The 13,129-nt window shown below is 39.9% G+C and overlaps 1 protein-coding gene and 1 non-coding gene across 6 annotated transcripts in view; both read left to right on the top strand.

Moving 5' to 3' along the window:
- Positions 1–4,864: 4,864 nt before the first annotated feature.
- Positions 4,865–4,972, top strand: LOC118145922 (U6 spliceosomal RNA). The gene has a single exon (XR_004731406.1). It is a non-coding gene; the product is annotated as a U6 spliceosomal RNA (small nuclear RNA).
- Positions 4,973–9,480: 4,508 nt separating this feature from the next.
- BIRC3 (baculoviral IAP repeat containing 3) overlaps positions 9,481–13,129 on the top strand; it is a 53,669-nt gene continuing 50,020 nt past the window's right edge. For 3 of the 5 annotated variants that reach the window (XM_035265184.3, XM_035265182.3, XM_035265180.3), the window contains exon 1: positions 9,481–9,571. The gene's annotated coding sequence lies outside the window, so the exon portion shown is untranslated. The remainder of the gene's footprint in view (positions 9,572–13,129) is intronic. The other 2 variants (XM_035265183.3, XM_054241767.2) reach the window with 1 other exon arrangement.

Genomic DNA, 13,129 nt, shown 5'->3' with positions numbered 1-13,129 from the left:
ATATCTCATTCATGTAAACTGTATTTTCATACCCTCTATTTATGAGTAGAATAAAAAACTCATAGCAAACTAGGAATAGAAAAAACTTCCTTAATTGATAAATTAATTTGATAAAGAGTATCTAAGAGAAACTACAATCAAGATCACTTTTCCCCTAAGGCAAGTATATTGATTCTAATCACATCTATTTAACATTGTATTTGAGGTCCTAATCCTAATTAGTACAATAAAGCAAGGAAAAGAAATAAGCAGAATACAGATTTGAAAGGAGGAATATAATTGTTTTTATCTCTAGATAACATCATCATTCACCTAGAACACCCAGAAGAATCCAAGAAACAACTACAATAAATGAATTTACCAAGGTAACAGAAACAAGGCCTGTTTACAAAAAATCAATTTTATTTCTACACACTAGCTGAAATTACCCGAGAATATACTGTAAAATACTATCAACTGCTGAAAAGATAATTTTTTAAAAAGTATTTATAAATAGCATAAAAAGAATAAAATACTTAGGAATAAACCTAACAAAAATTGTGAAAGATCTTTACACTGAAAAGAAAGAAATTAAAGAGATAAAGTGTTTGGGGATAAAAGAAATTAAAGTGAACAGAGTAGGCATACACTATGTATATGGATTAGAAGATTCAATAACATTAAAATGTCAAAACTTCTCAAATTCCCAGGAGAAAAATAAATCTTTTTAAAACAGATATTTACAGTTCTGAGATACATGAAAAATCAGAGGACCCCAAATAGCCAAGACAATTTTAAAGAACAAAGTTAGAGAATTTACACTCTCTGATATCAATATTTACTATAAATATACAGTAATCAATACATTATGATATTAGCATAAGGATAGACAAATAGATTAACAAGACAGAGTCCACAAACAGACCTTCATGTATATATTCAGTTGATTTTTGAGAAAGTCACTAAAACAATTCAAGGGGAAATGGATCTTTTTAATAAATTGTGTTAGGACAATGTTTAGAGGAAAAAATGAACTTTGACCCTCATCTGATACCACATGCAAAAAAATTAATTTGAGATACATGATAGTGAAATGGAAGAAAAGTGCTGGGGAGGGCATGATCCCTGGCCAGGGCTCCATCCCCTGGCCTGTGCCCACAGACCTAGGTAAGGACAGGCATTTTTGTTTTTCTGCCCAAACGTTGCATTTCGCAAGACCACCCTGGCCTGCCATGTCCCCATCCTATGCCTATAAAACTGGCTGGCTGCCCTCTCGCACCAAGACTCTAGCAGGCAGACATACAGGCAGCTGGACATGGAGAGGAGCGCAGAGGAGCGCACTGGCGTGGGATCACACCAGCAGGCCGTCGGGCCATTGACCACAGAACAACGCAAAGTTTGGCTGGGGCAGTCAGAGGAAAGCCCAGGCCGGCGTGGAGCCTTCTAACTGCAGGCGCGGAGCTGTCTGACTCCAGGGGAAAACCATCTTCCTTCTGGCTCCCTCATCTGCTAACAGCTGCTTCCACTCAATAAAACCTTGCACTCATTCTCCAAGCCCACGAGTGATCCGATGGTTCTGGTAAACCAAGGCAAAAACTGTTGGGGTACAGAAAGCCCTCTTCCCTTGAGATAAGGCAGGGGTATAATTGAGCTAACACAAGCTGCCTACAAACAGCTAAATTAAAAGAGCACCCTGTAACACACACTCACTGGGGCTTCAGCTGTAAACATTCACCTCTAGACACTGCTGTGGGGTCAAAGCCCCACAACCTGCCCATCTGTAGGCTCCCCAAGAGGTTGGAGCATGGGGCACTGAAGAAGGAGCCATTCCCCCATCACATGCCCTGCAAGAGGAACAAGGGAACTTTTCCATTTCAATAGTCCTAAATATAAAAGTCAGTATCACAAAGCTTCTACAAGAAAATATAGAAGAAAATCTTTGTGATCTTGGGGTAGGCAAAGCGTTCTTAAACAGGATATAAAGCACACTGTGCATAAAAAATTGTAAGTTGGACTTCATAGAATTAAAATATTCTACTCATCAAAAGAAACTCAAAGGTTAGGCAAGCCACAAATGGGGAGAAAATATTCACAATGCACATGACAAGACTCATATCCAGAGTATATAAAGAATTCCCTTAAGTCAATCAATTCAATTTAAAAATTGGAGGAAGATTTGGACAGGCACCTCACAAAAGATGATATCTAAATTGTTGAGAAGCATGTGAAATATAGTCATAGTCAACATCATTAATTACTACGGACAGAAAAATTAAAAACATAATGGGATGCCACCACATATCCAAAAGAAGAGCTAAACTTAAAAAGGCTCATATTTCCTTGGGAAAGATGTGTAGCAGCTAGAACTCTTATACACGACTGGTGGGAGTGTAAAATGGTGCAAAGACTTTGTAAAACTTTTGGCAGTTTCTAATAAAAATAAAACATATACTTACCCAACGGCAATTCCATATCCAGGTATTTATCCAACAGAAATGAAATCATAGGTTCACCAAAAAAAAAAAAAAAAAAGAAGGGAACTAAAATGGGCTAGGCACAGTGACTCATACCTGTAATCCCAGCACTTTGGGAGGCTGAGGTGTGAGGACCACTTGAACTCGAGCTCAGATGTATGAGACCAGCCTGGACAACATAGTGAGACCTCATCTACATCATTAAAGAAAAAAAAAACCTAAAATGTTTATAGGTTCTGGGTTGGGCGCGGCGGCTCATGTCTGTAATCCTAGTACTTTGGGAGACCAAGATGGGCAGATCACTTGAGCTCAGAATTTCAAGACCAGCCTGGGCAACGTGGTGAAACCCCATCGCTACTAAAAATACAAAAAATTAGCTGGACGTGGTGGCACATCCACCCAGATACTCAGGAGGCTCAGGCACGAGAATCTCTTGAACCTGGGAGGTGGAGGTTACAGTGAGCTGAGATGGCGCCACTGCACTCCACCCTGGGCAACAAAGTGAGACTGTCTCAAAAAAAGAAAAAAGTTTATAGGTTCTTTTCACAAGAGATTGAACCAGGTAACAACCCAAATGTACAATAGTAGGAAAACAGATGAATAAACTATGGTAGTAGGCCCGGCACAGTGGCTCACGTCTGTAATCCCTGCACTTTGGGAGGCCAAGGTGGGCAGATCACCTGAGGTCAGGAGTTCAAGACCAGCCTGGCCAACATAATGAAACCCCGTCTCTATTAAAAAATGAAAAAAATTAGCTGGGCATGGCGTTGTACAGTTGTAATCCCAGCTACTAAGGAGGCTGAGGCAGGAGGTAGAGGTTGAACCCAGGAGGTAGAGGTAGCAGTGAGCAAAGGCAGGAGAGTTGCTTGAACCTGGGAGGCAGAGGTTGCAGTGAGCTGAGATCATGCCACTGCACTCCAGCCTGGGCAACAAGACAAGACTCCGTCTCAAAAAAAACCAAACAAACAAAATATGATATATTTGCACAGTGGAATACTACTATGCAATAAAAAGAACAAATTACTGATATACACTACAATATCGATGAAATTAAGAAATATGTTGAGTAAAGGAAGCTAGTATGAGTACACATCATATGATTCCATTTGTATGAAGTTCAAGGACAGACAAATCAGATCTAGGGTGATAAATCATAATAGTGATTGTGGGAGAGGGAGTGGTGGCTGGGGCATTATAACTTGGTATGGACTGAAAAAGGTCATGAAAGAATTTTCTGAAGTAATGGAAGGTGTTCTTGATCTTGATCTGGTTGATGGTTAACTGAGTGCATTTGTCAAAAATCATAAAGCTATAAACTTTTAAGATCTGTGTACTTTACATGTTATAAATTATATTTTATTAGAGTACTATCATATAAAATAAAGTAAGCCACCATTTGTGAGGGGTAAACCTCATCATATTGACTAAAAGTTAACATTAAAGAAGGTTTCTTGGTAAATTTGATCTTCTTTAGCACTTATTCAAGACTGGTCTAATTTTATTTTATTTGCAAGATATTATAAAGTTATCAACAGACCAGGAAATTCTCAGCATTTACAAGGACTCTCAGATTTACTTTGGAATCAGAACATTGAGTTCTCTGTTAGATTTCACTTTCACTTTCAGTTCTAGATTCCTGGGTTTCTTTATACATAAAAATCTAAAAACTTACAGTGAAAAAGCAATAGGCTAGAACTAAACTTGTTGCAACATTATGTGAAATTCCCTCCAGAGAAAAAAATATTTTAAATAATAATTCCCCCGAAGGAAAAATACCTCTAAGTTGATTATTAATAATAGGATATGAGAGCATACTGCTATCAGGAATTGTCAGAGTTCTGAGCCAGGAATGTGGTGAAAAACCCTCTCACTCATCCCTTGCTCATATGCTGACAGTAGAAGAAAACTGGAAAGCCAAGAGGACAAGGGTGGTGGCTCACAGCTGTAATCCCAGCACTTTGGGAGGTCAAGGCAGACAGATCACTTGAGCCCAGAAGTTTAAGGCCAGCTGGGGCAACATAGCGAGGCTCTGTCTCTATAAAAGATAAAAAAATTAGCTAAGTGTGATAGCCTGTGACTGTAGTCCCAGCAACTCAGGAGACTGAGGTGGGAGGATCAATTGAGCCCAGTTGGTTGAGGTTACTGTGAGCTGAGATCGTGTCACTGCATTTCAGCCTGTGTGACAGAAAAAGGATCTGCCTCAAAAAAATAAAAATAAAGTGAAAAAACAAAACCACAAACAAACAAACCTAGAAAACTGAAGATAGTAACGGCTATACAGTATATCTCTACCTTGTCACTTTCTTCAAAGGTTTCCTGGTGTATTTCTGTCATGAAAAGAGAATGTGAAGCTTGGAATACACTGGCTTGGAAGAAAATAAGAGTATTTGGAAAGAAATTATATTTAGGCTGTGCTTGCTTTGCCAGCACATATACTGAAATTGGAACCATACTGACAAGATTAGCATGGCCCCTGCGCAAGGATAACAGCTGGATGCTGAAAGGAAAAGAGGAGCTTTTGCTATGAAGTAGGTGAGATATACAAAGGGCTAGAAAGAAAATGCAAGGTATGTTACACCATTAAAAATGTGGATGCACGTGTAGAATAGAGAAAGCCCAAGTAGATAGTTTGGATCGATTGGCTCCATTTTTGTTAGTCAGTAAACACAGGTTTACTGAGCATCTACTATGAGCTCTACTCTACTAGTACCACTATGAGATCTACTCTGCTAGTACTAGAATAATGCAGTGAACAAATACATACACATTTATCTAGGGAAATAATTTTTTTTAATTGTGCAAAATATTGCAAAGGAGACATGTTAATTTGCTTTCGACCTAGTGGGTCTGACCCTAGTTCTCATAACCAGTTTGAAGAACATGGCACTCAGTCAGTTCAGGGATTTCTTAAGCCATGGTCTTTATTTATTTTTATTTTTTTGAGATGAAGTCTTGCTTTGTCTCCCAAGCTGGAGTGCAGTAGCAATATCTCAGCTCACTGCAACCTCCCAGGTTCAAGTGATTCTCCTGCCTCAACCTCCAGAGTACCTAAGATTACAGGCATCCGACACCACACCCAGCGAATTTTTGTATTTTTAATAGAGACAGGGTTTCGCCATGTTGGCCAGGCTGGTTGCAAACTCCTGACCTCAAGTGATCCTCCTGCCTCAGCCTCCCAAAGTGCTGGGATTATAGGTGGGAGCCACTGCGCCTGGCCAACCATGGTCTTTAAATTGGGGTAAGTGTGCCCCTGGGTGTTTACAAAGACTTATCAACAGGTAGGTGGAGCTCAAATAGTTTGAAGAAATTAATAGCCTGACTCTCAACTTCCATGAGTAGTTTCTCCTGAAACCGATCTGCTTGAAAACAAGAGCTTTCAAAGTTTCCAGGCTTGTTTTGTCTTCTTTCCTCCCTTTTTACGATGGTTCTCGGTCTTCCCTTAAAATACAGGCTCACCTCTCACCTATCATGAGTTTTAAAATGTTGTGTTTCTCTGGGTTTTGAAATCTCCTGGATGACTTGGAATAATTGATCAGCATTAGTGTTGAGAAAATGAATGACTCTAATATCTGAGTATAGGGTTGCTAGGTAAAATACAGGACACCAAATTGAATCTAAATTTCAGATAACTAATGAATAATTTATTAGTATAGGTAGGTACCAAGTATTGTACAATACATTCTTATACTAGAAATGCATTCATTGTTTATATTAAATAGAAATTTAACTAGGTGTCCTCTGTTTTAATTTGCTAACTCTGTCGATCTTATCTGGTTATCAAAAGCTTGATGGTTTCTAAATCACCAATTTCAGCAAAATGGAGTTGTCTACTGATAATTACAAATTTTGATTCAAGATCACTAAATAACTTTTGGAATATAAAACATATTTTTAAAATTGTGAAAAAATTGCCACAATAATGTTTCTTCTGGGCCTATCTACTTATCTACTTATTTCTGTGAAATAGGGTTTACACCATTTATAATCTGCAGAAATGAAAAAAAGGAACAGAATCTGTGCTGAACCCTGACATACTATAGCCATAAGTAATATTCATAAATGTTACACTTGAAATACTTGCTTAAAATATAAGCTGCAACCCCCTCAAAACTGTATTTGTAATAAAATTATTAACATTTACAATAGTTTTATATTGTTTTGACCAATTATGTTTTAAAAGTAATAAAAGCAATATCAATGATAATGTAATCAAAGAGGAATTTTTTTTTTTTTAAGATGGAGTCTCACTCTGTCACCCAGGCTGGATGCAGTGGCACAATCTTGACTCACTGCAACCTCTGCCTCCCAGGTTCAAGTGATTCTTATGCCTCAGCCTCCCAAGTAGCTGGGACTACAGGCATGTACCACCACACCTGGCTCATTTTTGTATTTTTAGGAGAGATGGGATTTCACCATGTTGGCCAGGCTGGTCTCAAACTCCTGACCTCAGATGATTCACCTGCCTTGGCCTCCCAAAGTGCTGGTATTACAGGTGTGAGCTGCTGTGCCTGGCCAAAGAGGAATTTTTTGTTTTGTTTTTTTGACACTTAGAGCTTTATGATCCTAGAGAAAAAAATAGATTTCAATTTATAATGTGTTTATTTCAGATATGTGACAGAGAGATCATAAAAGATGCCCAATATAAACATGTATTAACATTCTGTAGGGGAATTGGAATGTTCAATGACAAAAGGCAATGATAAAATATTTTCAGTTATTAAAGATGGCCTGATATTAATTACTTCATGAATGGTCATGTATTTCAAATGACTATGGTATTAGGATCTATCAAATACATTCAAAAGAGTGCTCTATCAATTTTTTCCCCAAAATATCTATGTTTACATTTTATAGATTCGTGACATGTACAAAAGCTTTTTTTTTAAAATTGTGCTTTAAGTTCTAGGGTACATATGCAGATCTTGCAGGATTGTTGCATAGGTACACTCATGCCATGGTGGTTTGCTGTTTCCATCCCCCTGTCACCTACATCAGGCATTTCTCCCAGTGTTATCCCTCCCCAATCTCCCTGCCTCCATCCCTCCCCTAGCCCCCAACCCCCCAACATACTCCGGTGTGTGATGTTCCCCTCCCTGTGTTCATGTGTTCTCATTGTTCAACACCCACCTATGAGTGAGAACATGCGGTGTTTGGTTTTCTGTTCTTGTGTCAGTTTGCTGAGAATGATGGTTTCCAGATTCATCCATGTCCCTACAAAGGACAGGAACTCATTGTTTTTTATGGCTGCATAGTATTCCATGGTGTATATGTGCCACATTTTCTTTGTCCAGTCTATCATTGATGGGCATTTGGGTTGGTTCCAGGTCTTTGCTATTGTAAACGGTGCCACAATGAACATACATGTGCAGGTGTCTTTATAATAGAATGATTTATAATCCTTTGGATATATACCCAGTAATGGAATTGCTGGGTCAAATGGAATTTCTATTTCTAGATGCTTGAGGAATCGCCACGCTGTCTTCCACAATGGTAAACTAATTTACACTCCCACCAATAGTGTAAAAGTGTTCCTATTTCTCCACATCCTCTCCAGCATCTGTTGTCTCCAGGTTTTTTTAATGATCACCATTCTAACTGGCTTGAGATGGTATCTCAATGTGGTTTTGATTTGCATTTCTTTAATGACCAGTAATGATGAGCATTTTTTCATATATTTGTTGGCCTCATATATGTCTTCTTTTGAGAAGTGTCTGTTCATGTCCTTCAACCACTTTTTTTTTGGAATGGGTTTTTTTGTTGTAAATCTGCAAAAGCTTTATGTTTTAATGTTAAGTTAAAAATGGGCAAGGGAATACAGAGCTTTTCAAAACTCTTCTGGTGAGTACATAATCGAAAAAGTGTAAGGCCCACAAATTATTTGCAATAATCTCAGGAGTGAGTTGAAAATGGCTTAGAAAGTCTTGAATGAAGCAGACTCAAATGTGGATTAAAATCTCCATGTGATAAATATACTTAGTATTCTGAAATAATTACAACTGGAACTTTAGCTGCTGTGGACAGCCAAGTCCACCTAAACCAGAAGATGCCTTGCTCAGTCCAAGTGTGTGCAGAATGCACTGGATGCCATTTCCACAGCATGTTGAAGTCCCAAAAATCCCAAATAATCTCTGCCTCTGGTTAGTAATCGTCTTTGATCTACTGGAAACCAGAAAATCAGATGAACTCACCCAATGCATCTGTTACCCTGGTAGGGACCACTCTCAGATGAAGTTGCTTAAATTTACTTCTTAGAAAACATTGAGGAAAATATGGCAGTGCAGTGTGACTCAAAGATGTCAGGTTTTCCTAAGAATGGCACTGCAACTCAGAAATCTGCCCTGCAAGAGGCTAAAAGGAGGGATTTTTTAAAATAGCATACTCCACCCTTATTAAAAAAAAAAACTCACCAAAACAAAACAAAGTATTTCACTACAGAAAATTAACAATTTCAATCTTTAAACTAGTAAAAAATAAACTGCAATAACTGCTTGATTTTTTTCCACATACCCCTGCATTTGCTTTCAACTGTTACTTTCTTGATCAGAACAAAAAGTAAAAATAAATAGAAAGATTTCACAAAGTTTCGATTTTTTTTAATGCTGGACTTTTGCATCTATGGTAGATTGAAAAACCTAACCTTTTTACGTGTAGTGTCTGGCGGATGGAGGGTGGGAACCAGGGCGCATTGACCTTTTCCAGGCAGTCTGAGCAATGATCGTCCTCTCTATATGGGTTATCAAGATTTTCTCTGACCCAAGAGCAATGAAGCAAATGTCTTTCAGTAAATGCAGCGCAGATATGCCACGGTAAAGAGTCATGTTTTTGGGTCATGGAAATCCCCGAGTGGATTTTCCAGGCCACTGAGTAAGAGGAAGTGTGTGTGTAGTTATTACCGCTGGAGTTCCCCTAATTTCTAAAAGAAAAGCCCATGCAAACCACTCGGGGGGGCGGTGCGGAAAGCCTAGTGCGGCTAGGGGTGGGGATTCGATGACGCATTTAAAAGGCAACGTGAGACTCGTGCCCTCCCGCACAGAGCAGGCCGGGCGACAGATGTCAGTTGAAAAGACTGGGCTCCTCCTTGCTGGTGCGTGCGTCGTCGGCCTCTGGACAGCAGGCGGGTGAGGAAGGAAGGCGAGTGTGAGTGTGAGTGTGTGTATGTGTGTGCGCGCGGGCGCGCAGCACCCTTGCGCCTCCCCAGGTGTAAGAGGTGCGCCGGCGGCTGGCCCAGGGGCGCTCAGGGCTAGAGACCAGGGCGCCGCACAGGTTGAGAATCAGAGGGTGGGGCGCAGTCATCAAACACGGCTCTAAGCCCAAAGTAGGCTCTAGATAGGTTCCAGGTGCTCAATTTCTGTTTTACGTTTGGAGTGAGCCAGTGGAATTGTGAAGCTTTGGCATTTTGATTTGGTTGCCGAGAGTTATCACTGGTTCTTTGCAGGTGCCAAATACATTTCAGGACAGAGCCTAACGCAGAGCTCTGGCACAGGAAGGACTCAGTAAAATGTTGAATGAACAATGGAGGCATGTTTCCAAGCGGTGGTAGGAAGACAGCAGTTTTTGTTTGTCTTCCTGGGGATCAGCATGGAAACCCAGCAGTGCTCTTACTCTGGTCAATACATTGTCGAAGGCATTTACCTGGTGCTAACATAAAATAATATTAAATACTGACTTTATTTGCTGTTATTTATTACTAACATTGAGTACTGCTACCTGCTATATGCTAGTTTTCTCTCTGAAGAGTTTACATGCATTTTTCACATTTATCATGATCGTAAGAAGCAGGTACCATATTTATCTTCATTTGACAATGAGGCAACTGAGACTCTTGGACATTTACTTGCCAAGGTCACACTTCTGGATACTGGACTGCTTGGTATGGGGCACCCCAGATGTCTGATTCCAAAGCCTGATATTAATCGATCATTGAACAGACTCTGTGGTCATTAATGTAAAATTGATAGAAGTGCTGTGGTCACTCAGGGTTCAGTCACATTTGCTAACATTTACTTCTTCAATGGGAAGTCTTAGTGTCTACCTATATGCCAAGCTCTGCAGATGCTGTAAGTGGGAGGGCAGGTACAGAGATGAAACATATTAATAGTTGCCATTCTAAAAGAGCTTACTGTCCAGGGGGAGGCAGAAAGAAAAGGCACACTTGCCCTCCAGTGTCAAAGAAATGAATGTGCCACGTGCCCAGCAGGGTATGGATGCCCAACAACCCTGGGATGGGGGAGGTTGCCCGCTTGGTAGGTTACATGGAAGAGTCAGGAGAGGAGAGGCTGGGGACTGAGCCAATCTGAGAAGGAACCCCTAGCAATGAAAGAGGAATTGCAAGAGCTTGGTGCCAGAGAAACCCAGGGAATGGGACATTTCTAAGAGGAAGTGTGCCCCAGTGTCAGATGTAAAAATTTCCACTGGTTTTGGCTAAGAAGCCATTGGTGTTATCAATACTGAGAGCAGTTTTGAGTGATGCTGATTTGATGAGTAAATGGCAGAGGGAAAATGAAAACATTAACCATACACACATGTTCAATTTGCTTGGTTGTGACGGGAAGGTGCAATACAGGGTAGTTGGTAGAATAGAAAGGGATTGAAAGAGGATTTTAAAAAGTGCTTTTATTTGAAAGTTGAGATAGGTTTAAGCATGAGTGTTACGTGGAAGGAAAAGGGCCAGTCAAGAGTGAGATGAAAGAGAGTTGAAGAAATGAGGGGGATGGGATTAAGAACAAGATTTCTGAGGCAGTAGGAGAGGGTAGGATCCCATAAGAGGCAAATCTTTGAGGCAGCAAGTAGGTTGTGAGCAAAAAAGGCTTAGATATGAGAATGTGAAAGAGTTCCTACTCAGTGATGTCTCTTTTCTTTGAGAAATAGAAGGCAAAGCAATTGACTGAAAATGAAGTGGAGTGTAGTGGAGAAATTTGAGGAAGGTGTTAAAGGTTTAAAAGAGGTGCACGGGGCAGTGTGCTAGGGAGCTGAGTGGGGCTAAAAGGAATTGCTAAAGGTTGGTGAAGGAGTCTGAAGTGATGCTGGTCCCAGTCTGCAGGGTTGCATCTAGGTGTTGGAAATGTTTAGGACAAGTGATCTAGGGTTGACATCTTGGCATATTTTTGTATTGTTATTGTATAGTTGTTTCTTAAATTTCCACAAATATATGCCTTGCTGGAGTGCAGTGGCCTGATCTCAGCTCGCTGCAACCTTTACCTCCCGGGTTCAAGTGATTCTTCTGCCTCAGCTTCCTGAGTAACTGGGACTACGAGTACGTGCCACCACGCCCGGCTATTTTTTTTTTTGTATATTTAGTAGAGATAGGGTTTCACCATGTTGGCAAAGCTGGTCTTGAGCTCCTGATCTCAAGTGATCTGCATGCCTTGACCTCCCAAAGTGCTGAGATTACAGGTGTCAGCCACTGCACCTGACCTAAATCTTCTTTAGGATAAGATTTGTGTAAGGGATTTGCAAACTCAAATGCAGGTGATATAAATGAGAAAACCTCTGAGTGTCTCTTTTTCTTTTTCTTTTCTTTTCTTTTTTTTTTTTTGAGACAGGGTCGTGCTCTGTCACCCAGGCTGTAATGCAATGATGCAGTCTCATACTCACTGTAACCTCCATCTCATGGGCTCAAGCGAACCTCCTGCCTCAGCCTCCCAAGTAGCTGGGACCACAGGCATGCACCACCATGTCTAGCTAATTTTTGAGTTTTTCTGTAGAGATGGAGTTTTGCCAAGTCACCCATTTTGAACAATCAAGCAATTCATCTACCTCAGCCTCCCTAAGTGCTGGGATTACAGGTGTGTGCCATGGCGTGAGGCCTTGTGGGTGTCTCTTTTAATAAACTTTCATATATTTTAAATGAAAGCATACTCTATTTACATATTTGACATGAAGGAATATTCTTCCTTTCTACAAAGACACATGGTTCTCCTATTTTTCTCAAAAGTTTGTCCTTCTTCCTCTACTTTTCATTTTTGTTACTTTTGATAGACACATGTGTTACACTGATTTCACTTTCCTCATAATTCTGTTGTAAGAAAAACAATAGTGCCAGTCCAATGACAAATAGCAACAGTCTGTTATTGCTAGACTGTTACTGTTAGCAGAGACTACCAGAACAGTCTCAGTATCAGGGAGTCAAAGATAACACGTTCCCTCTCTAAAGGGCACAGCTGCTGCTCAGCTCTAGATGATTGCTGCCCTGCAGAACTATAGGCACAGCATTGCTAGATATTTTGATTTTTCAAGAGAAGCTTGGAATCTAGAATGTGATGGGAAGTCTCTTACATTTAAAAATGTTGGCAAATAATGGTAAGATTTAAAAATACTGTGGTCCAAGAAAAAAATGTATTTGGAAACTGTATTAAATTCAAATAAGGCATGCAGATTAATCCACAGCATGGTACAGTGTGCATTTTCTGGTTTCTTTAATTGCACTATGATTATGTAAGGTGTTGGCTTTGGGGAAGCTAAGTGCAGAGTATGCAGAAACTATTATTTTTGTAAGTTTTCTCTATGTATAAATTTCAAAATAAAAACTTAAAAAATTAGTGAAGTACTATAATGCAATTTTATGTAAGCCAAACATGATATGTCTACCAGTTTGAGACCTCTGGTTTTTTGTTTTTGTTTTTTTGAGATGGAGTCTTGCTGTGTCACCCAGGCTGGATGGAGTGCAGTGGTGTGAT

The sequence above is a fragment of the Callithrix jacchus genome, chromosome 10 (assembly GCF_049354715.1).
Source record: "Callithrix jacchus isolate 240 chromosome 10, calJac240_pri, whole genome shotgun sequence".
NCBI lineage: Eukaryota > Metazoa > Chordata > Mammalia > Primates > Cebidae > Callithrix > Callithrix jacchus.
The sequence above is the reverse complement of the archived record's forward strand: the minus strand, read 5'-3'. Positions and strand labels throughout refer to the sequence as shown.